Here is a 25,107-nt window from a genome sequence, read left to right as displayed (position 1 = left end):
ACACATTGGGTTCTAGATTTGTTTGAAAACAGCAACGACAAAAAAAATAAAAGTACTCAAAGGTATTTACTAACTTACGTATTACTAAATGGTGCTTTTTTTTTCCAGCTAAAATCGTAGTAAAAGTTGTCATCTTTGACCCAAAATGTGAGATTGGGAGCAGATACACTTAAATGGCTGCTCTTAATGCTCCTTGGTCCCATAACACAAACCCGACTCTGCAGAATCGCTGCAATAAGAGCCCCAGCTGGCACTTCCAGCAGCACCACTGCGAGAAAACACAAAGCACATGACCTGGGATGACCTGTGTGCTGGTGTAGTGTCTTCACACTGGTCATTGCGGTTCAACCAACACTCATTAAAAGCAGATTTCTGACATAACTTGAACTTTTCTTTACCATTTAGTCTCTTCAGCGCTTTCAAACTCTTGTGTTCTTCAGTTCGGTGATATCAGTGGCTTCAGTAAAACATCAGCTATGGAGGGAAGGAACATGATAAAGATGTGGATTTTTAAGATTCTGTACCATCTCACAGTTTAACACCGCCTGCCATTTTTTTGCTCAGTGGATTATTCAGACAGCCTGTCATCAGACATTCTGTCATTGTCGAAGACAACGTTGCTCCCTTTTATTGCTTAGAATTGTTGGTCGTTATCTTGCTGGTGACGGTGCCACTGTACATAACTATGAAGTCCAGTCCTGGAACTACATGTTCTGCCACAGTTAAGACATGTGAGACCTGATGCAGGAGGCTGAGGTGGCGCTAAAACAGCAAAGAGATGTCTTCATTGTTGTTTCACTGTAGTCTGTAGTTGGTTGTGTTTCTCTTCCAGATGTGCAACCCCGCTATGGCAGAGAGAACATCACAGTGAGTTCAGACCATTTGGGTTAATATTGCACCTCTTTAGGTGGCTTTTGTACCACAACTTTGAGCCACCTGGCTTTCTGTTAGCTGACAGGAGTTGTTCAGGTAGCACTGGGCAGGGCAGTCGTCAGCAGCCAGGCATCTGGTTGCTGTGACCGTCCCACCGGAGTGGTCTCTGTGCTAGGCTCGATGCTAATGGTGCCAGTGTGTTGAAGAATGTCGCAATGAGGGACACGATCCTGCCAGGTGATGCTGAAGATGAACCAGAGGCACGAGATGTTGAAGGCACATACTTACAAGCAAATGTAATCAGGTCCAGTACTTTAGAAACACTTAATTGAGCAAGTCTCCCTCTCTTGATGCATGGACACTTGACAAGACAGAATGAAATGTGGCCATATTTTACAAATCAAGTTAATTAGCCAGAATGATCAGAGCAACCATGACCACAGTGAAGTCTGCTACAACTAGATTCATTAGATCGTTAGATCTGTAGGAACAGATTCAAATAAATTCTGTTGTTTGTTTTGTACTTCTGCATTCAGATGCACGTTTGTAAAGCTACGCAGTCAAACATTTACCACAAAGAAATCTCCCTCCCCAGACTACAAATGACACAGAGTGTAAAATATTACATTCCAAGTTGCATTGGTTGGCAAAAACGATTCTTAATTTGTGCCCATCATCATAAACACAAGAATCTGAATTTCATGACTATTGTATGTTGTGCCATGAGGCTGTGTTGGTGTGTCAGGGACTGGTTGACCCACGTCATAACTAGAGTTTTTAAAACATACAGTATAGAAGTTTATATGAAGATGTTTGTCATTCAGCCTGCTCTGAAGCATTCATCCGGATAAAGGGAATTGTCATGTTTAACTAGTGGTAATGGTTTTTTATTAATATTGATATTTACTTCAACATGAACATGTTCAAAAAGAGTTTCATTTCATCAACAAATAATCCAAACAAGAAAAACAGAAAAGCCTTTTTTCAGTTTTAGTCAAATCACTGAGTTTCAGGTTGAATGAAAAAAAAATAAATTTGTTAATCAAATAAACTTCCTTTTCCTTTTTGCTATGTTTTCTTTTACTGAACACTGAAACCTGTGGCCTGAATACCACACACACATTAGAATAAAGTTGCAAAGCAGAAACTGGACTATGAGCCAGACAGGTATTTTGATTCCTCTCCTTACAGACGTTTGGTAAACATGGACGGGAAGAAACAACAAGATACAGACAGATAACACAGGTGACCTGATTCATGTGACAGGATGAGAGCTAAGTCAGCACTAACTGAATAACTTAAACTTTTTAGCCTTTTAGCAGGTTCATTAGCTGTGCTTGCAAAGGTCACAGTGTGCGTTATCATCTGCTAACCAGTACATCAAATAAACCCGTACAGAAATAAAAACTGCATTACTTTTACATGATTTGCTCAAGTTTTAATTAGTACTAATATCACACAGCGGACTGTCAGTGCTATTTAAACATCTACTTCTGGTGCTTGTAGTAATGGTGTATTTCTGCAGTATTTTTATTTAAGGATTTGAATAAACTGTCCACACATTGATGAAGACTATGGTTCATTGGTTCTTTCACTTTGGCCATTATCTCTCTGTTTTCAAAGATCACATATATCCTCTTTTTTTCTTAAGGATCAATGAGTGATGGTCATCAAGCTATATAAGTGACGCCAAAAAATTGACAGAAGTATTAGATGACTAGTCTTGATAATTAAAAGAACAGAAACACTTTACTACTGCAAACTGGAAAGGCAGCGTTTAGGTGAAAAAATTTGAATTGTAATTAAGATTACTGCAGTATTATTCAATAATGAAGAATAAAGATAAGCCATGGTAATCCTAATACACTCAAGAAACAATAAAAGTTACTGATATCTTTACTACTTTGTGGTCTAAAATGCATTTTGTTACATGATCATTGTCGTTTCTTTTCTCATCTAAATTTGTGTATTTTCAACACACTGCACGATGGATCACTGCTCACACTTCAGCCCTCTTATTGGCATTATTTATCTTTATCCTGTAGACAGTCTAATGACTTTCTAGATAATCAACATCCATTCTTCCTCCAGTTTATAACCAAATAGTGGCCACTTTGTTTAAGACCTGCCATCTTTGCTGGACCATCTTATTGAGCCTAGAGGCCATTTTAACAATGACGTCTGTTGGAACTGGTGGCAGAGAGCCTCTCCAATGAGTTTTCTAAGGTCTGCTAGTCAAGGACACTTATGTCCACAGTAACTATTGCAGCCCCCAGCAAAGGATGCTCTTTCTAAAGTGGAGGAATGTGTTGCATCCTTGCCTTTCTTACAAAGGCAGTATAATAAAAGCACGCTCGAAAGTTAGCATGCATGCAGTAACGTGTGCATGGACATAAAAAAGAATATATTTCACAGTAGATGAAGAAATTGAGTGTGCAAATGCTGTATAGACTAAGAAACTAACATACCCCTCCCCACACAACTCACACTGGGGTTTTCACTCGGCCTGTTTCCCAAATGAGCGATTGCTGCTTTGTTGGCTGGAAACTGCAAAATAAGCAAAGCTCTGGGCGAGAACTTGCTGCCAACTTTGTCAGCTTCACAAACTTTATACACTACTGTTTTTGTCACTCTGTGCTCACGACACCAAGTAGCCTCTGCTTTCTCTGCCTGAGATCCATCGTGATGTTTTCGTTTGTATGTGCAGTGTTGAATCAGATGGAGGCGGCAGACTAATGCTTTCCAGTCTGTAGCTGGTTTCAGTTTTCATCCTGCGGTGGATGAGGACAGAGGGGGAGAGAGATTATGAGAGCACGGGCAGAATTTGTGTGTATGAGTGTTGGTATGTGTGTGTATGTATGTGTGGTGAATGGTGTGGGCGGTAGTCCAAGTGAGAAATTCCCACAGAATCTCAAACTGGAATTGAACTGGATGTGAAATGCATGAAACATCCCTACAAAACTGTAGTTTTAAAGACTCCCTTGGGGGAAAATCAACTTTTAATGTTGTGAACATGTCCATAGATGCCAGATGACATGCAAGCAGTCAACTTGGCTGCGCATTTGTGCCTCTGAGCTGCAGCATACTAACATCCTTCTCAAACTCATGGATTCAAGCAGCCAAGTAACAAGTAACGCTCATCAGCGTGGTGGGCTGGATTTGCCAGTGATTAGTTTGCATTTCTGATTTGGCGAACTAGATAAACCTCATCAAACTTTGAGAGAAACTCTTTTTTTTATGCTGGACAGATTGATCAAAGTTTTATGTTTTCTGCCTCAGTCTTCAAGTATTTCGCATATCAGCATCTGTAGCATCAGCGTAGTTAGCTAGCTAGCTAGCTACTTCTAGCAAAGAATACTTTATAAATGTCACATTTAACTGAACTCAGACTCTGCAATACATAGCGAAAATCTATATTTCATCCACTACAACCTGCTTCTCAAAGGGTTTAAACTTCTTTTCTTATTTTCTTATTGTGGAATATTTTTCCAGAAATGCCAAAAAAAAATAGTTTCACTGGGTTTCAAGTGAATCATGCTTTGAAGCTACGAACAAGCACAATATAGATGTCGACGCTTTCCTGCTCTGAAAAACTCTCCAAAACAAAACAGACGTGCAGTTCTCATGTTATGCAGATGCCATGTCAAATTTAGTGTGGAAAAAAACAGATGTGTGTCGTTTCATTATAATTTATCATCTACGTCTTCAGTTACATGCAGCCTGGAACAGCATGCCTACATCTTCTCCATCACATTCCCACATTTCCAGTAAGAGTTGAATGAAATTCTCTGTTCATTTCCTGAAGTTACACTCTGACTTCTCTCGCTGCTCCCCGTCTCATTCTCTCGTCTCACTCTCACAGACTCACATCCCCCTCCTCCTTCTCCTCCTTTCGCTCTCCGTCCTCTCCTCCTCACTCTTTCCCTCCTCTTTGTACTTCTGACTACTCACTCACACAGCAGTGGAGGTGGACACTACACATGTCCCACTTCTCTCTCTCTGTCCCTCCCTCATTCTCTCTCGCGCTCTCTCCTGCTGTCACATTCCAATTGTCTAAAGCCGGTTTAACTTTCTCTCTCACTGGGCACAGGAAGGAGAGCAAACCTAAAAAGAGAAGAAGCCTTTTCCTCGCTGATTGAGAGGAAGAAAAGAAGAGGAAACTCTCTTTATATTTCATTTGCCTTGAAAAGGAGGAGTCACCGTATAGGAGCATACCTTCTTAAAGGGACTTTTCTTCTTTATCCTCCCTCCCTCCTTGTGTTTCCTTTTTGGGCCACGCACTCTCATTCTGGTCAGACCCACGGTGAACTATTCACGTGAGCACTTGTTTTTACGGCAAAGCTGGTTCCAACTCTCTCAGTGGGATAGAGAGAAGAGGAAGAGGAGAAAGAGGAGGAGGAATCAGGGGGATAGTGTTTGAGAAGGCAGCCAGCCGAATACGCACGCTTAAAGAGAAAGTTAATGCTTGGACCCTGGAGGATTTTCTGCTCAGCAATGTGTGTGTAAGTGTCACCTCGCCTTCTGTCTGAACACGCTGTTGAGTCTCTGAAGTCTTCAGGCTGCTTCTTTTTCCTTTCTGAACTTTGACTCTGCTTTCTTTACAAACAGGAAACATTTGAAGGCAATTTTTTATATGTTCACCTTGAAAAAGGACTTTTTCTTTACCTTTTCCTTGTTTGAGTTTGCATACCTCACCTACTATTATCCACAGGAATGTTTTCTAAGATGTGAGAAAGCCCAGGAGGATAACAGGGTTTGGAAGTTTAAATATTTGATACTTTTTCCAAAAAATTAAGAAAGAAGCACGTTTGCGGTGACAGGGTGATTCCTATTATGGAGCTGCTCGCCTCACATGGACAGAATGGAGGTCAAAGATCACCCAGTTCAGCATATATCGGGGTGCAAATATGAAACATGATCCTTCAGTCTTAGTGATACCTTCTCATAGTGGTGGGGAAACTCCTCTGTAGCATATTCTTCATTGTGTCCCTACTTTGTCAGCAGTTTTTCCTAATGAACGTGCTCTTTTGGCAGGAGTTTAACTCCACCGTAAGCAGCCAGAGGGTGTGTAATATGGGAAAAGCAACAGAAGCACTGAGTTGTTCAGACAGCAAATACTGAATGCTGAGTCAGAGCGGTGAGCTCCCACAAAATGTATCAGTTTAAATCAAAAACTCTTCTGCACTCAAGAGTTTAGCAAATTTGATAGTGCAACCAAGAAATATTTTTGTGATTGACACATCTGATAATTCAATTAAATCCAAATTTATTTGTTGCTATTCCCTGGTCTATTTTTTTTTTTATGTAACAGTCCATAACTGTCATCAGACTTACTTGTACAGTATGTCTTTTTTTTGCTGATGAAGCTTACTCAATCATTTTTTTCTTTCCTAATCACAACATAACAACGTGTTGTTGTTTATATCTCCATACATTGAAAGTTTACCTCTTTCCCATGTCTTGTGAGCTGAATACTTTGTTTTGGATTGTTCATCAGACAAAGCTGGCAGGCTCAGTACCTAACTTGCGGCTTTAAGAAACTGACCTTTTGTTTTCACAATCTATTTTAAAAAATTATACTTGACAAGATGATTGATGAAGAATTAACCTGTTGCCGGACATGATGTTGCAAGCAGGGTAGATTCATCAATGGTGCAATGCTGGTTGTTTGATATTGACTGCGTTTCCCATACTGGTGACATTTTGTGAGGTGTCAGACCAGAAAAGGGCTCACCTGCTGGAAAAGATCTGAGTAATGTCACATTCATGTCACCTTACAAGTCTTACACATTCACAAATAATGAAAACTCATTTTTCTGTCTACTTCATTTCTCATGCTGTAAGCTTTCCCGTAGTTTACCTTGTGTGTTTTTCTACTGAAGTCTGCCTGAGATTTAAATGCAAGTTTAACTCTTATTGCTGAATGTGCAGCTTTTAGACCCCACGTCATCCCTCATAAAGGGGCTTGAGAAACTCAGTGGGCAACTGAGAACAGACAAAGACCAAGTCAGTTCCAAAACTGCCAATTCCAAAATGGTATAGATGGCTTCTAAATGTTTGTGTTTTATTCCAAATTGCAAACATGTGCATGTTGTAGGTTCCTGCATCATGTTTGTTTAGCTGAAGGTGTGCGACTCTGCAAGCGCATGCATCCACACCTACCTCTCCCTGGCAGCCAGATTTCCCTCTGACTGACACACAGCCGTTCTCCCTTAACACCAGTTTGCAGTGCCGACCCGGTTCCTCCCAAACCACAAGGGACTCTTTGTTTGTAATTTAGTGTGTGGTTTATGTTAGAAGAGGAGGGGAGGGGGCAGGCCAGAGTTTGATGGCAACAGGACTTAGCTAGCCCAGAAGCTCACATTTTGATTAGCTGGATGTTGACTTGCCTCTGTTTGTTATTCCAGATTAGAGCTCTGGATGTCTTTTGTAGATGGAGGGAGAGATTGAGATAACAGCAGAAATGATAAATGAGTTGAATGAATGGACTTCTCTGTTTTTCCTCTATTTCTTTGTCTCTCTTCTGCGCCCCCCTTTCCCCGGTGACTTTATGTTTGACAATGCTGGGATAATCTTTGCACACTCGTGTCCGCCCCTCAGATAAGACTGATAGCTCAGTAGTAAAAACAGAAAGAGAGAAGAAAAAGAGAGAAAAAAAATCATAAAAGCAGACCTTCTCTTCATCTTCTTGGTGCCCTTCAGCTTCATTCCCTTCCCTGCTTGCTCTTTCTACCACTCATTTACTTCCCTTTGCTCTTTTTCATCAAGCGGTTTCATTTACTTTGTCTAGTCTGAATGGAACCTGGCACTGTACTAAGCTTTGGTCTGGTTCTCTCACAAAAAACGGCTAAGCCCCCCCCCCCCCTCCCGTCTTTCTTTTCTACCCTTGATTTGATTTTTATCCTTTTTTCTCTGTTCTCTGTTTTTGAAACTCAGCATGCATTCCTATTGGTTTCAGCTCTCCTGGAGAGGTGTTTTCTTTTGCCTTCCTTCCCGTACACGCTTCATTCCTTCTTTCCAGAATAACTTTTTCTTTAGGAAAATATCTGCGATAACAGGAGAGGATGAAGAGCCTACCATTCTTTGGCATCAACATGCAGGTGCTTGCAGGTTGTACTGGGGTTCGTCTGTCCCTCATATATCACCCTTTAACTTCACCCTGATTTTCTGTGTAGCCTTCGCCCGATATTCCCCCATTTTTTTTTTTTTAAAGATTTCCCCCTATACCACTGCACCATCTCTAGTCTTTATGTTCACTGCTGCAGGCCACACTTTCAGTTTTTATGTACCACAAGTCACAGTTTGAAAGCTTACTTAACTGGATTGAAATTGTTTAAAAACCAACTTACTTTTTGTCCCATTTCTTTGTATTTTGACAATGGTGGACTATGTAACACACTTCATGGGTCTTCTCCTAAAGGACCAATATTTTACTGCTTTTCTCATGTCTGAGTTATTGCCTGGACTGGTCGAGGATCGGGGGTTTTGAGGAGAATCGTAGCTTTAGGGAAGCTTTTGTCTCCCAGTAAAGATTGTGGAGGTAAGTCCTCCGGATCCTGACAGAATTAAAAGGTCATTGAGGTAAAAGAAGGGGGAAAGTGGCTGCACATATTTATTAAGTCAGTGTTGTGCTACTAAAGATTTATTTAGAAAATGATGCATAAGTCAAAACAAAGCTGGAAGAGCATTTGTTTGAGTTGCTTTGGCTTAGTCTTTGTTGAAACTTCCTTTCAAAGCATCACTGTGTAAGATAATGTGCCGGAAACTCTAAAAAATGTTTCCACAGTCATCTGCTGAACTTAAGGTAGTTTCTTTTCTTTTTTTCTTTTCTACAAATACTAACTGCACAAATAATGAGCACAAGTGAATGGATAGCAGCAAAAAGTCATCGTCCAGAAAAACATAAATGCATGTGGAAAGCATCCTCTAAAAACTTTATTCAACAAGGTTTCTGCCTTTTGAATTTTCCTTTGGCTAAATTAATTTTCACTCGAGGACAGCTTAGTAAAGGTGAAGGACACTGCTCCTCTTAGGATGTGTTTGTGTTGGCTGTAGAAGACCCTTTGCAGAAGTCCAGTTAATTAAACCAGAGCATTGCACTATGAGGGAAGCAGAAAAAGAGCAGTGTTGAGGTGAATACAAACTTTGTGTGTTCATGCCAGTGTTTTGCCAAAGGTGTGTATGTTTGCTGACTTTTCTGACTGGACAGGTTTGTATGTCTTAGACCAGTATCTGTCATGAAGGGTGAATGTTTCAACCATCTCACAGTAAAAGATGGATAAAGTTTGACGCTGCAGTTTACAGTTCGATTTGTTGTCTTGTATGTTAGTAGCTTACTTCTAAACACACGCACACACACACACACACACACACATATATAACATATGTTCATACTTTGGTCATTGCACTTTTATGTCACTTTGATTTTCTGGAGATAAAGGTTACCCTTGTAAGTTTAACTTTTTAAAAAATGCTTTTTTGATGGATAAAAATCAGCCAGTAGTTAAAATAAATGCTGTCATTTCACTTTTCTAAATTATGTTTCAGGGTAGAAAAAAATCCAGTAAAACACACATTATATTATGTAGTGGTGCTTTGTGAAAGATGCAGATTTCTCAAGCTTTTATATTGTGTATAATGCAAAACCAGATTTGAAATAATTGTAAATCTAACCAATTTGTTGCCTAATAGCAAAAAAGTGAGAATTAAGTCTATAGTTTACATGTTCTCGCTTTGGCTTTGGATGTCTTTGGTGGTTCAGATTTCTACAGTCTAAGTAAGTGCATGTTTAGTGATCTTTCACCAGCCAAAAGTTTGATTTTGGACAATTGTCTGTCTCTGTTACTTAGTCTTTGCTAACTGTAATTGCTGACTGTGAATCCTTACCTATAAAAGCTTAAATTATGACTTAGACAATTAAGCTATTAAGTTAATGCTTTGTATTCTGCTTAGTTCCAGCCTTGTACATTTGTTTTGTCTTCTTCTGATCTCTGCTAATTGTTATCCATAAACCTTTTTACTACTCTGTTTTCAGAAGAAAAAAACTGGAGGCAAACAAATGCTTTGAAAGCATTTCAAAGATCCTCCTCTGCTTTAATGGAATAGTCATTTAGTTAGCATAGCATTAACTGACAAAAAAACCAATGAGCTAAGTTATAGACTATTCCTGTGCAGTGATTATGGCTGCATTTATGTTCAATAGTATAGTTTAAAGAGACACTTTAAATGTCAGATGTTTTCTTAACTTACAGATGTCCGTCAGCTCCCACGTCCCAGATTCTGCTCTATTTCTGTTACGCAGTGTGTAAAGCAAAACTCGGATAAACATCACGTGAAGTAGTCTCTCAGCCTCTGGATGCTGCTGGTTGGAAATGTGAAATAAAGGATGTCACTGTGCCATCAATCAGTTCAAGAATATGGAGTTTTAAGGTTGCAAAGTTACGTCATGGATCTCTAAACTTAAAGATTGTAGATTTTTTGGGTTTTTTTTTGGGGGGGGGGGGTGGTAAATGTCACAGATGACATTAAAAATATCCAAATACAGCAGATTTTGACAAAACAGTTGCTGAGAAACACTGGAACCCTTCACAATATTTTAGACACAGAAATTATTTATTTAAGGCAAACTCATGTGGAGTTATTCAACAAAACACATTTTGCTTCTTGGAGCAGCCTTTATGGGCCTAAAGGTCTTTTATTTTATTTCTTTCCTTAAAACAGGAAGCTGAATTCATGTTTTTGAAAAATCTTTGGGATATCATCTGAGACTGGCTTGGAAAAAACTTGTGAATCTTGACAGATGAAATGGCATCCTAATGTGCTTTTGCTTGGTTTGATCCAAGGATTTCATCTGTAGCTGTCTTTTTTAGAATGAGGCAAATGTTTGAAAACTTATGTGCTAAAATCCAAATTCAAGGACAGATATTGAACCTTGTGAAAATAATTAAGGGGCTTTTCCCAACGTATGTGACCAGTTTTAAACACACTTTGTTTTTCTGGTGGTTCTTGATGAAAGACAATAAATAAACAAAGCTGCTTGGACCCTCAGTGACATCCCAGAATTGTTTGTGCCTTCTGATAATTCCATTCATGAAATGATCACTTGTTTTTCGGGGGGAGGGCATCTAGCATAGTAATGTTTGCGTGGAACTGCATCCATTCTGTGGGTTCTCTCCATGTTTACTGGTGTGGAATAGCATGTGGTGTGTTTTTACAGCCCTCTCTTTGACTCCCCCCCCCCTCTCCTCACCCTTGGCTCACTCTGCCTCACCACTATTAAACCCAATTTGTTCTGAGAGACGAGGATGATTTTGAGTCCAAAAACATGTGCTGCATGAGCAGAACAAGGCGGAGGAACTTGTTTTGGACAAGATTTGGTGGCTTAGTGGATAAAAAGAAAAGTTTGTTGGTTCAGAGACGGGTAGCAAGGAGGACAGACATTTACAATGCAGGCAAAATATGTTTAAATATATAAATAGTGGATATGCGTATGCTAACGTGCTCACAGTTACAGTGCATTTTTTGGGTTAGCTGAATAGAGACGGAGAAATAAAACAAGATTCAAATATTCCCTATAAGAGGAGAGGTGACAAAGCCAAAGGGGAAAAAAAATATATAGTTTAAGCAAACAAAAAAATTTAATTCAACACAATATTTATGTCTTGGCTTTTTTGACTTCTTATTAGAAGCCTGGAGACTTTCAAAAAGCCCAAACACTTCTCAACAATCTGCTGAGACTTCTAATAAAGGTTGAAATGTTATGCAGTAGGATTATAGGGAGCAGACTTAATGAACATCTCAATGAAGAGGCTTTGAGAAGAGCTTTCTATTTGAACATGTGTGAGTAAGGCCACATTTAGCAGGTTTCACTGCTCAGTAAACATGTGTTTTTGGGTTGCGTTGCCTTAGTAGTTTTATCACTGCTGTATTTTAGGTTTTAGAAATTAGCAGACATGCTTAATGATGTCTGTAGATTTTACAGGCAAAGGTGTTTTGAATGAAGCATTAAATGACTATCTGCAGATGCGTGGCAGGGTTTTTTTTAGATGGTTGAAGGGAGAACATCTGTTGCAATGCAAATAACTACGCAAAAAACAATGCACACTGGTTACTTTGGATGAAGTTTATTCTAGTTCTTTCTGAACTTTAAAATGTTAAGGAATATTTTAAAAAGTACTTAGAAAATGCATTTTCTCATAAATGACAGTTTAACTAAATAATGTGCTCATTTAGGTGAGCTTCATCAAAGTAAGATTGAAAATCTTAAATTGAGTACACATATGCTTATTTTTTTAAAGGTAAGATAATTCTTAATTTTATTGCCAGAGAATTCCTCATTTTAAGAGTATTTTTACTTGTTTTGGGAAGTTTTGACAAGCCAAATTTTCTTGTTCTGTTGGCAGATAATTTATCTTATTTTAAGCAACATTTACTTAATTTTTGTAGATTTTTTTTTCTTGTTTTTAAAGGCTGAGTTTTTTGCAGTGTACAAAAGTATTTTGGTTTAAAATCATTAAAGGCTGCTTGAACATCACATGGTCTTGAGATGAGAACTGTACAAAGATAAAGGTCTGAGAACAGCAATTCAGGAAAACACAAAAACAGGTAAACATGTGATGGATCCTAACCTCAAACAGCTAGGGTCAGCCCACTTATCAGCACGTCGTCTCTGGAGGATGGCTCTACTCAACCCAATATTGATCTTAAATTGCTGTTTTCAGGGTCAGAGGTTATCTGTAATCAGAAGCCTATAGGACGTATCTGTGTTCCAGTCAGAGGTTAAAAGGTTGAGTCGGAGGAAGTAAACTTCACACAGTGTCTTTTGTGGTGTTAAATTGTCATTGTGTTCTGCTGAGTGATACCAGTGTTGAGTGAATGTTCTGTCTGTTTTTAAAGGGAGATTATTGCTAATTATTAACAGTATTCACTGTAGAATTGACGTAAGTCATAAAAATTTGTCTCATTTATAAACTCTTGACTTAAGTTGTGGTGTAAATGTCACATCATGCATTGCTGGATGGCAGTATTGTTCCATAAAGGCTTAAAATACATTTTCACTTTTTGGGATGCATCCAACAGTCTGTCCCTAATAGCCTGCAGGCTCAGAGCCCCAGCCTGGCCCAGTACAGTAGAATCATGCTGGGCTGTTATTTAAAAATCTCTCAGAGAACTTCATCACTCTGATCTTGAGCCAGAACCCACCGATCTGTGCTCCAAGCACCACCACAGCCTCACTCCGTCCTTTCTCTCCAACAGAGGAGAAAGAAATGATGGAATAAGGGGTTGAGAGAAAAAAAAGACAGAGAAAAACATTCACCATGGCCTTCTTTGGCATTTTCCCCCCCAATGGGCCATCTGTTTCCTGTCTGCAACATGACACCAGAGCCAGATTCTGCTAATCTTGAGGTGTGTGTGTGTGTGTGTGTGTGTGTGCCATTGTGGGGTGTATGATTAGCTGCAAGACCAATGCACCTAGTCATTTATGTTGGTACAAAGTGGCCCATGAGGTTGCATGTAATTCAAGTGTGATATAATAAACATGTTTCCCCCAGAGTGTGTGGAAACAGCGGACTTTTGCATTACTGAGTCATACTTCGTGTGACTCAGTAGTTGATTATTCCTTCTCTTTTAACACAGTTTCACTCATTTCACACATGCTTTTGTGGATCAAAGTTCAATAAAGTTCTTTTTATTTTATTTTAAGATAAGAAAAGTTCAAATCTTGTGGCTTAGAATTGTTACTTTGACTCGGTTATTAAAATTGTTGTTTCATCACACAGACCAGCTAGACACTGGTTTTACTCCACTAATAACAGCAACAGATCTGGGTGGATGAGGCTAGATAAGCCTTGCTCTTTTCTTTTGCTCTTTCATGTTGGCAACAGAATAAGAGAAGGAAACCATTGTTTAATACTGAGCTTTAGTGCCTGTCCAGGTACTACTTAGCCAGCAAGTTTGGGACTTGGCATTAGTCGGGATAGCAAATGAGAAATATTCTACCATTCTGTTGATCAGACAGAAGTGGCTCCACTTCTTTTCATTGTCTTTCACTTTTTAAATCCCTGTCTGACGCTGTTCTGACAGGTATTTTCCACCCCTAGGCCCTCGCTGAAAAGCTGGATGCTTCTCTCACAGTGTGTTTGCTTTTAATCAATGCACATGAAGGCGTCTGTCAGCTAAAGCAAAAGTCAGACTTCCAAGTTGTGCTTGGCGAGGGCACAGTCTATCCAGGGTTCAGTTGGGCTGGTTACAGCCTCCGCCAAACTATCTACATGTTGGAATGGGCCTTTTATATATTGAGATTTTGCAAGCTTGCTGATGGAAGTGACCACATATCAGGTGTCTGGACTGATGATTAGATGAACTATCATTTATGAGTGGAAACCCTGTAGGAGAAGAAGCGATTCTAATATTTACGGAGGTCAATCCAGTGGATTGACCAGCATTTTTGAAAAAGCTTTAAGACGGAGCTGTGTGTAGGAACACAAATGGTTGAATTAATCTGTAGCTGAGGAGTAACAGACGTGCTCTATCTTGGCAGCTCACCTGCACCACACAAAGCTTCCAGCAGTGTTAAGCAAGATAGACAGTCCTTTGATTGTGCAACTTGGAGGAAAAAGCTAGTTCGGCCAATATCTTAACCAAAGTCCCCTGACTTGTCCAGCATTCAGTCTTAAAGATTTAGCATTGTGAATAATTAAAGAGTTAACTGGTCAAAATGTGTTTTTTATTAGGTTTCGGATTAATAAATGGAATTAAAACCTATTTTAATAAAGATCAGCAGCACACAGAAACAGTAGACATGCCAGAGCAACGCATGTGATGCCTTTTGTTGTAAAAATACAAGACCATATTTAAAAGATCAACACATGGTGCTCTGTTTTCATCACAACATTTCTCCTCTGCCAGTGTTAATATGATAGTTGCCCCACAAAGGTCAGCGCTTGTGGGTGGTCCTTTACCACTTTATAACAACCATTTAAATCTGGATGCTAGATCTTACAATGCCAGCAAATGTTTGAATCTGCATTTCACAATGTCCTGAATAAAATTCTCAGTTTTATGAGATTCTGTTGTGAGTTTATTAAGCAAGTATGTACACTTGTTAACACACTTGGGGGTTTAAATCACTGGCATAGCATGCCTACTAACTGAACTAACACATTAATACATTGTTACATTCGAGCTGAAAAAAGTAATAATTAATTTTACCGGGGGTAAAGACAGGAACGGAAAAGGTTATTTTTATTCCTCATGTTCTTCCTTTTCTTTACATAAGAGCTAAAATAGTTTAGGTTGTTGGTTTTGCAGCTAGCTTTTCTGCATCATTCAAATGGAAAAGCTACATTTTTCCCCCCATGCCTTCTGCTCTTTCTTCCTGTGACTCAGACGTAGATGTAGGTGCTACAGTGGTGCTGTGTCTTTGCGATACAAGTGTCAAGTGCTGACCCATGTTTTAAAAGTCTGCTTTATGTCATATCTGTACAAAACATTGTGAGAAAAGTCAACTGTTCTGGATCAAATGACATTCTTTAAACTCTCACTGTACGCCACATCTTGCCTGATGTGAGAGGGGCACAGCAGTCATTAGAAACTAGTAAGATTTTCAGCACAGCGGGAATGAAAATATTAGAGGATCTCCTGCAAACTGAGCAGAGACCTTTTACATGCAGCAGGGGTTTGACTGTTTTAAGTGCCAGTGTTTGGACTTCTTGTAGAATGGATAAAGATAAGTACATAAGCTACTTTTTGTCAGCTTCTACATTAATCTCTCATTTAGTCACACTGTTTTTCAACCTTAATTTAAATGCCCCAAGAGGTTTGTATAAACTTAAATTATGAATCAATTGTGCTTATTACTTTGGGTCAGAACTGTTGACTTTGATTATATCGAAGTCATGACTCGATGCAATCAGTTGGTTTCTATTATAGGATATGTATGAATTGGCTTGAAATGACGTGTATGTTGATTCGTATATGTAAAGTGCCCTGTGACAACATTTTTGTGAGGTGGCGCTATACAAATAAAGTTGAATTGAACTATCTGTATAAGTACAGAAACAACCAACCAATATAGCCCCCTTCTACATTTTTGAGAAAAGGACAATACTATTCCTTTCATGGTCCTATAGTATCCAAACTAACATTAGAGTTTTCATAGAGATATAGACATTTATAAGTGAAATGTTTCTTAGTGATCTCACAGGATATCCCACAGAGACACAAAGACTAAAGTAAGCTCAGTTTCATTGTTTAATCAGACATTGCTGCACAAGCAGGATCTCTGTTGTCTGCTGGGTTGTTCAGCCACAGCAGCAGGTGTTTAATTTAAAGACTGTTGTAAAAGTGTCTATATCTGCCTCTGCGTCTCGCACTCCTCTTACATGGTCTCTCATGCTCTGTCTCTCCCCTCCATTAACCCTGAGGACATGCTTCTCCATCTGTTGTGGCTCAAGCTGTTTTAAGACCACAACTGAGTTTACTGGGGGAGAAGCAGTCAACACATATTGGATGTTTCAGGAAATATAGACAGCAGCACAGACAGGTGAACCAGCTGTACAAGCCTCTGGAGAGAAGGAAATCCATTGCATATGAATATGTGAAATAAAGCTCACTCAGATTTAACCTCATTTGCAGTGAAACTTGAATGAAGATAGGACATGTATATAGAGGTTCTCCTCTGTTTTCCTGTTTCATCTGTCCTCCCTTCCACTTACTTAAAAACAGGTGCTAAATATTAGCTGTGCTACAACAAAGTCTAATTTTGGTGCTGGGTCTAATAATAGTACAAACAAGAGTAATGTTAAAACTTCTATAATAGGACAATATAGGTCTAATGTGTGAGCTAGCCAACCATTCTCTATGCATTTAGCACCCTCCTAAATGCATCCACTATCAAAACCAAGCGGCAACCTCTGGCGGTTAAAAGTGAAGCCGATGCGGAAGTGCATAAAACTGCAGTTCCCCCTTCATCCACTAGGGGCTGACTCCAAAACAGAGCAAATCCCCATAGACTCCCATGTTAAAAAAGCCAACTTCACGGCAGAAATAAACATATTTACAGCCTGGTTCAAAAATCCATTTTCAGTTTAATATGTCAGGTGTACCTTCATGACAACTGTGGGGGGAGTGAATTTTTTTCTAACTCACCAGTTTTAAAATAATTTAATCTCGAAGTTTGGCAAATTTAGGGGTGTGTCCTTTTGATTGATAGGTGCCAATCTCCGGCTTCAAGTAAGGAAAACGTAAAACAACCACGGTTTTTAGCCAGTTAACAACGTGACTTAGCTTTAGCCTACTTACCTCCGTTACCTGGTTAGCTCCCGTTTTCTCGGGGTTCTCTTTTAGCTCCAGAAAGCTCAGAGTTCGCTCAATGTCAATCATCCACCGTGACGCTCACGGCTGCCCTCTCAGCTCAACCTCTTTGCCCATATTTGTATTTTCGAGACGACGCACATGATGCTGCCAACATGGCGACGGTAGGAACCACCCACCGAGCTTCAATTCAGCTCTTCAGAAACCTACGGGTGACATCACAGAGGCTCCGTCAATCTCTTTATATCTATATATCTATATAGTCTATGATCAAAACTCGAATGAGTGAAATGCATTTTCAGGCCACTATCAAAAAGTACCAACTGTAAGCCAAAGTCCAGCGTTACAGTTGCAGACTAAACCAAAGGTTACCTATTTGTGTTACCTATTTGGATGTGCAGCGTATTTTCCATAATAAGGCGTATGACAGACGTGGGCTGACCCTAACTTCACTGTCATTATCTCCCCCAGGCTTGACCACTAATATAGCCCAGCACTCTGTCAACACATGGAGAAAAAAACTGCCTCCCTTTCTGACACGTATAAAAACCAGCCAACTCCCACACAGCATTTTGAGCATGATGACACTTAAGTTATCATTGGTTCTCTGTCTGTGGAATACAGTAAGGCTTTACTTAGCCTGAGTGTTATTGTAATTCACTCTCACTTATGGTTTGTATAATTACCTGACAATGAGAGAGTGCAGGAGTACCTATGATAGACAATTTATATAAGAGCCACGTGGTACGAGAATGTCAAAGAATAGAGTGAATTGGCCTGCACCAGATCATAAAGCACATAATGACACACAGATGCTGAAGCAAACTGCTGTGTAATGCTGTTATGGATGTATCCTCTATTGTTAAGGAGAGCAGCTTGTAATCTAATTTAGCTCTTTCTGGTGTTTACTGAAAAGCCATTGTGTCATAAAGAAGCTTTTAAACTCTCATGTGGTTTTAGGGTCATATTGTCACACAACCCTTGCAGTCTGGTCTTTGTAGTGATTCTGACTAAACATAAAGCAATAATCATTGTGAGACTTACTATAGATGTGTTTTTTTTATTGTACTTGTCAGGCCCAGCTGAACTAAGCTAGAACTAAAGTGCAGTTAGAAGATTCATATGAATAAGCTTTAATGTCAGTGCTGCACTATATTTGTACCTGTTTGTTAGTTTCTCTGATAGAATCAGCTCAGTCATTGAGGTCCATTCAACAAGTTAGATGCTTACCACTATTGTAAGGATCCAGCTCATAACTGAAACAAAACCAGAATAACAATTGTATTTCATCGATTCATTATGTTTAAACGTTATTAGTCTACTGAGATTTACATGATGCTGATTGGTTTAATCAGTACTACTGCATGTGAGTAAATTTGGAAAGGCTTTGCTGTGGAGGATGTGAATTATTATTCTTCTTTTCTGTTCCACGAGTGTGAGTTATTTCTTCTCTCAAGTTTTAAGATCTTTTTTCGCAATTAACTCAACCCGTCAGACTTTCTTTGTCATTTAAAGGGCATGTAAAATAGGAAATGGGGGAGAGATAGTATTTTACTACTCTGATTAACTGATTAAGAGAAAAAATAGCCAATGTTGTGTTGTTCTCATTTGACTTGGGTCTTTATGCAAATATGGTGGGATTTTGGTGCTCCAATACTAAGTGACAAAAATGGCCAGGAAATTCAATTTTTAAAAAAAATTGAAGTTTTGGGTTTTATCTTTTTTTTTTTTATTTATGTTTTAATCAAATTGTCAGCTCCATTGTGTCCCAAATGACACATACATGTTTTCTCATTCTGTGCAGGAAAAAATAAAATAAAAAGATAAGACGTCTCATCCTGTACTTGAAGATATGTACTATTTTTGTAAATGTTATATAAATGTGGGATCTGTTTACTCAAGCAAAAAGTAACTAATCAAAGCACAGTCAGGTTTTCTTTTCTTTCTTTTTTTTATTTTTTTTTTTATTGTTACATCTTTGTCCTCCTTTGCTTCTGTTTTTCCAGTACGTGTCTATGCGGTAGCAAATGGCCATCTGATATTCCAACTTTTTTTGTACATAGCAAATAAAAAAATCTGGATCTTTCAAGCAGATAAGCAGAATCAGCTGGATTGCAAAACTTGTGCTTAGTATTGATGTTGGATTTTTTTTGAGGTGGAAATAAACTTCCCACACTTCAAAGGTTACACTATGTTCCAGTAACTTTGTGTATGGAGAAATGGTCCATTTTCAAACAGTCAAATCAGGATGACAATCGCTTTTGAATGAATGAGATCAGAATAGTTCTGTTTTATTGTTTCTTTAACTTCACCAGCTCATCAGTCATTGCTGGTTGAATGCCTGGTTATAATTCGAGTGGGATGAGAGACAGTAAAAGAATGTGGACAGGCAACATTCATCTCAGCCCAGGCAATGGCCACCTATCCACAAAGATCACTCTATAAACATTTGTATCAATGCATTTTTAAAGATTCAGATGAACACAGTTAATATTTTCAACAGTACATCATAGGTTCCTCAGGTCCCAACAGACTTAAATGCTGCCAAGTGCTGATTTTATTAACTGCCTTGTGTGAGCAGCTGTTACTTCCAGCTAAAGATAGCTCCATTGTTTAGAATAGCCTTGACATACAGCAGAACATGCTTGTTGAATGCTGTGGCCTTAATGCTTATTTGTGCCTGGACACGCCCTGCCACTTTCTGTACTCTCTCTGCTCGGTATCAGTGACAATAAACAACATGTCTCTGTCGTCACTGTTAGCAGAAGATACTGTCATTTGGTGGCCTCAGCAGCTTTGTATCCCAATGAAAACTCAGCATCCCATTACCTCATAACGCTGATATGAAGGAGTGAGTTAAGGCGAGAGGCTTGGTTTGATGATTCAGTAATGGTCACATCCTTGTTGACCCAGCGGAACATCACATAATGATGAGACTCTGCTGATTTCAGCAATGAAACAGCTTCTCCCACATTCAGCTAATAAAGACACAGCCCTTCCCGCATGACCCGCTTGTAGGCAGGTCTGATCTGACAGAGCTGTTTGTGGCACGACAGCATAGGCTGCAAGTAAATAATCTACCACCACTTTGCAGGCTTGACGTCATTTGTAAGATACTCAGATATGTTCTTCACCTTCTCTTTCTGCATACTTTAAAATGAGGTCGAGATTATGGATGTTTTCAGAGTCTGACACTTAAATCAAAGCATATGTTTGTGTGAGTGATTGCCTCACTGATTGTTATGACCCCACTATGTCAATAGCACATCTATTTCTGTCACTGCATCTATGTAAATGGCACCAACTGCGTATGCACGGGCATGTGCTGTGTTTGAGGAGTGTTTAAATAGCTAAAACAGCTGGGATTTTGGAGTGGAACTGATGGTTGCTGGGAATAGAAAGCAATCCCCATTCAAGCCCATTATGTGGCATCTGTATGTATGAATTGATGTGAGTTTACATTTGCATTTGTGGTTCCCTCAAAGAAGAGGGATGAGTGTTATGCATTTTGCTATTCTATTCTGTTCCACAGTCTTTTAGCAGACGCTTTTATCCAAAGCGACTTACATATGAGTGAGAACAGCACAAGCACGAAATGAAACAGTAGAGGACATCGTAGGAAGGTGCTAGTGGACTGTACAGTTGGACGCAGGTCCTTCTATTAAGTGCTACAGGCTTTTTTTTTTTGTTGTTGTTGTTTACTCCCTTCCCACCCTATAATATCACCTATGTTATATTATAAAGAATTAATACCATAATGTTTGTTGCACCCTGCGATGGAGTGGTGAGTTGTCCAGGGTGTACCCTGCCTTTCGCCCAAAGCCAGCTGGGATAGGCTCCAACTTCCCCGCGACCCTGAATTGGATTAAGCGGTTTAGAAAATGAATGAATAAATGTTTGTTGCAAAGAACTGGGCTAAGTTCTCCAATTTCCCAACAAATATAGCTATACTAAGTGTTGAAGTGCTCCTTGAAGACCTGAGTCTTCAGCTTGCTCTTAAAAGTAGACAAAGACTCTGCAGAGCGGACAGAGTTTGGGTGATCATTCCACCATTGTGGCACAACAGAGGAAAAAAGTCTGGCTAGTGATTTAGTCCCACGTATTAAATTCAAAATGGGGGAAAGCTTGTTTTTTGTTTTGTTTTTTCTTTGCAGCTGAATATAGGGCAAGTGGCTGAGTTGGGCAGGATGTGAGCTCAACCTATTCCCCAAGCTATGTCTGGCTTGGAATATATTCTTATCAACAATGACTATATACATTTCAAATAGTGACACCATTCAGTTAGATATTGTTATATAATTATATAATATTAGTTGAATTGGGCATCTAAACAGATAGAAATTCAGAAGCTAAACTCCCTACACTGTTACTCAAAGATAAAACCTCTGACATGCCTTGTGGAACGTTTTATTTTTAAAAACAAAAGAAAAGAGAGAAACCAGTGGCTTTTTATTTTGGAAATGCTTGTGACATATTGTGGGAAACAGTAATGCAGCTACAGTTTACAGTTAATGCAGTTAAAACTTCCAAAATGGCAGAGATCCTTCCTCACAGCTCCTCTAAAGTTACCACATCCCCCCTCGTTTTGTAACTCTTACATACATACACACTAACGACCAAAGCTAACAAAGTAATAAAGTCATTTGGATTGCATAAACTAACATAAAAAATGAAGCAGAGCCAGAAAAAGCCCTCGGCATAGATCACCAATCATTTGGTGAAGTTTGCATTACTGGCACCAAAGTCTATTTTGTATACACAAGACGGAAATGAGTGTTAATCATGCCCTCTGATTTGTATCCTTTCAGTCATCAGAGTACATTGACGTTAAACAGATAGACATTTACAAAACCATTCATTTTCTCGAGGCTGAGTCGGACGCAGTCCATTCAAATTTGTGGAAGATAAACATGTCTCAGCTTGGCAAAGAGTTGCAATTGTTTTACTCTGCAATACTCATAAAAGCAATACATATTGTGGCCTGCCTTCAACAAGGATGCCAGAAGCACTCTTACAAACACCCAGGCATGCACACTCAGATCTAATGGGCTATTGTCAGCTGGATGCTGTTAGAGTGTTACGTTGGGGGGAAGGAGAGGAAGCATTCGCAACACCTTCAGCTTCTGGCCTATTCACCTTGCATGTTATTCGACAGGAATGCCATTAGCCAAGTGAAAAATGGCTGTGTCTGTTAGTGTGGGTTTCTGGATGGGTTCAGGAGTGTTTGTGTGGGGTTGTCTGCATGCCTGACTGGGTCTGTTTGGGAAGGAAGACACCCCCTCCCCCCAAAAAATAAATAAATAAATAAGTGTTTTGTGAGTCTGGGTGTCCATAAACATTGATTGCAATTTTTTAAGGCATTGCCCACTTGTGTGCATCAAGCAAATGTTGAGTTTTAACCAGCACTTTAATGCTGTAGATTGGGTAGGGACTGGCTGTGTGCGCTGATTGAAACCACATGCTTTTGCTAAGCTTTCCTGCACTTTGCCAGCATATTGTCTCGGTAGTTTTTTTTTTCTTCAAATAATGTGCTGCATGTGTTTAAGAAAACCATATTTTCAAAGGTGTTAAACATTCCATCAGCTAAGTATGCATGTTTTCCACTTCCCAACAAATGTTAGCATCGTGTTACAGGCATTTTTACAAGTAGTCAATATCTAATTTTAAGCAAACTAGTTTTTTTTTCTCAAATTTGCATGTGGAAACAGTCTGTTAAAGTTTCTCTTAACTCTGCCTTTTCTCTTCAATTATATATGACAGTTCAAGCCGAGCTGCTTTGACGTTGATTTCAACCAGGATTGAGTATAATTACATTGTAGGCAGCTCAAAGACCATGTTATAGAAAAGTCGGTGTAGATTGAGTCATCATTTTTCAGGGCTATACTCCAGAAAACTAAAGCAGACTGAACATTAAAGCATGTCTTTTAACTGTACCTAAAATATTTAGTACCCTGCATGTACACTTATAAAAGCTACAGTCAAATTATTAGAGGAGGTTTGATCTCACCTCAAATAAAGTCATTTAATATTTCATTATATCCCCTTTGGCTTACAGGGTTTTGTCTTAACTGTGTTCTGCAGTGGTCAGCACATGGCCCACAAACAGAGACACACACACACACATTCATGCACACACACACTTCGGTCTGCACAGCCCAGTGAAAACAAAGCTGGGCTCTGCCAGTGTAAACACAGACCATTGTTATGGGCACTCTGTCTCGCCTCGTATCTTCACTCCCCGTGGCGCTCCGGGCCTCTGAGAGGCACAGCTCTGGCACTGGTGCTGCTCAGCGGAGTTATATTAAGAATTGCAAGGAATCATTTGCCCTGCATTTATATGACCATATCATTATAACGCAGGCCATAGGGTGTGATTTATGTGCTTGGTTTCGCTCCCTTGCACTCCTGTTTCTCTTTTTTTACTGGCTGGGTTTGACTGCTTGACTTTTAAGTGTGGTTTGTGGCCAGTTAGTTAAAGAAGTTTTAACTTTTTGAATGTTATTTTTTTAGGAGAGCAGCAGTCAGTGTAATCTATGACACTGGCTTTACCAAACAAAGCCTATAGAAAACAAGAAGAACTGTTAAGAAGTTAAGAAATGACATTGGGCCAGCCATTAGCATGTGCTTTTGTTTGCTACGGTGTTCCTGTTATTTGTCCTGTATCTTTGAAGAAACATGTGTAAGAAAGTGGCTTCTTGCAGCTGTGACCTTGGGCCACATGTGCAGCCAATTACGACCAATCAGAAAGCTGTAATCAAGGCGTGGAGCAGGATGGTGGCAGTGGGGGAGTTTTAAGACCCATGATTAGTGTGTCAGACTGATGAGGAAGAACACACAAAATCCCATTCCTTAATTTATTTAGCTGCCTTTTCCTTTTATTAAATTGTTGGGTTTTTTACCATTTCATGTGGGGGTCTGTGTTTATTCAGGTTTAGTAAAGTCGCGCTGGATGAAATGAGGTTTTATATTCTTGATTTTCAATTTCAACATATTCAGTTGACAGATTGGTGCGGTTCACCAAATGATCTGATGCAATTAAAGGGAGGTATTAAATGAAAGAATATACTTTGCTCGGACTTGCAGTGTACTTTAATGCTTTTTGAGTGAATAGCACATTGAAACATTGAGTCAATAAATCACTTACTGTTACTATTAGATTGAGGTCTGACATATGGTTATAAAGCATAAAGGCCATGACAGAAACAAGAACTGGTGAACTTCATTATTTGATATGTCACGACGTTTTAGGATAAATCTTACCTCAACTTACCCTTACAGTCTTAAATCAGTTCCTTTTCCTCACTGTTTAAACCGTAAGTAAAGAGTTAATGTTCTAATTTATAATGACATTTTCCACTTCTAACCTATTTACACAAATGTAATAACAAAGCTTCCCAATTTTGATAAATTCCAGTTACCGTTGTGTCAATTAAATCAAGCTAATTTTTCTTTCATAGTCGTCTTTCATGCATATATTACAATTCTATAATCCCCATGGGAGCAATTTTCATTTACTGCAGGAATTCAATCTATTTTTGTTTTTTGTGGGGTTTTTTTACTGTGAGTGTGGAAAGTTCAGAAGTCAAGCATCAACTGTCATGATGTTAGTTTAAAAACTGAACGTTTGTGCATCATTTATTAAAGACATTTGTTATTATTTAGAAAACAAAACATTGTTACATTTTCCTTGAAAATTATGGAATGATTTCTGCAGTGTTGTGTTTACTTGTCTCTCTTATTGGTCTAAAACTAATTTCGACCAGCATTTTTCTTTCTTCAACTATTTGTGAGTTTGCTGCTTTAGGAAATGATAACCTCTCCGTTGAATTGTAAACATGGAGAATGGTACATTTAAGCAAAGAACTGGATCGTTTACCCTGTTTTTGTGTGGATGGTTTTAAAAGTCTGCAAAGAATATGC

At 39.1% G+C, this 25,107-nt stretch overlaps 1 protein-coding gene across 1 annotated transcript in view; it reads left to right on the top strand.

The window, feature by feature from the left end:
• eva1aa (eva-1 homolog A, regulator of programmed cell death a) overlaps nt 1-25,107 on the top strand; it is a gene marked incomplete at its 5' end in the record, with an annotated part of 74,819 nt that overhangs the window by 41,982 nt on the left and 7,730 nt on the right. The window lies entirely within an intron of this gene.

Source organism: Telmatherina bonti (genome assembly GCF_933228915.1).
Source record: "Telmatherina bonti genome assembly, chromosome: 16".
Classification (NCBI taxonomy): Eukaryota; Metazoa; Chordata; class Actinopteri; order Atheriniformes; family Telmatherinidae; genus Telmatherina; species Telmatherina bonti.
This window is presented reverse-complemented; position numbering and strand designations above follow the sequence as displayed.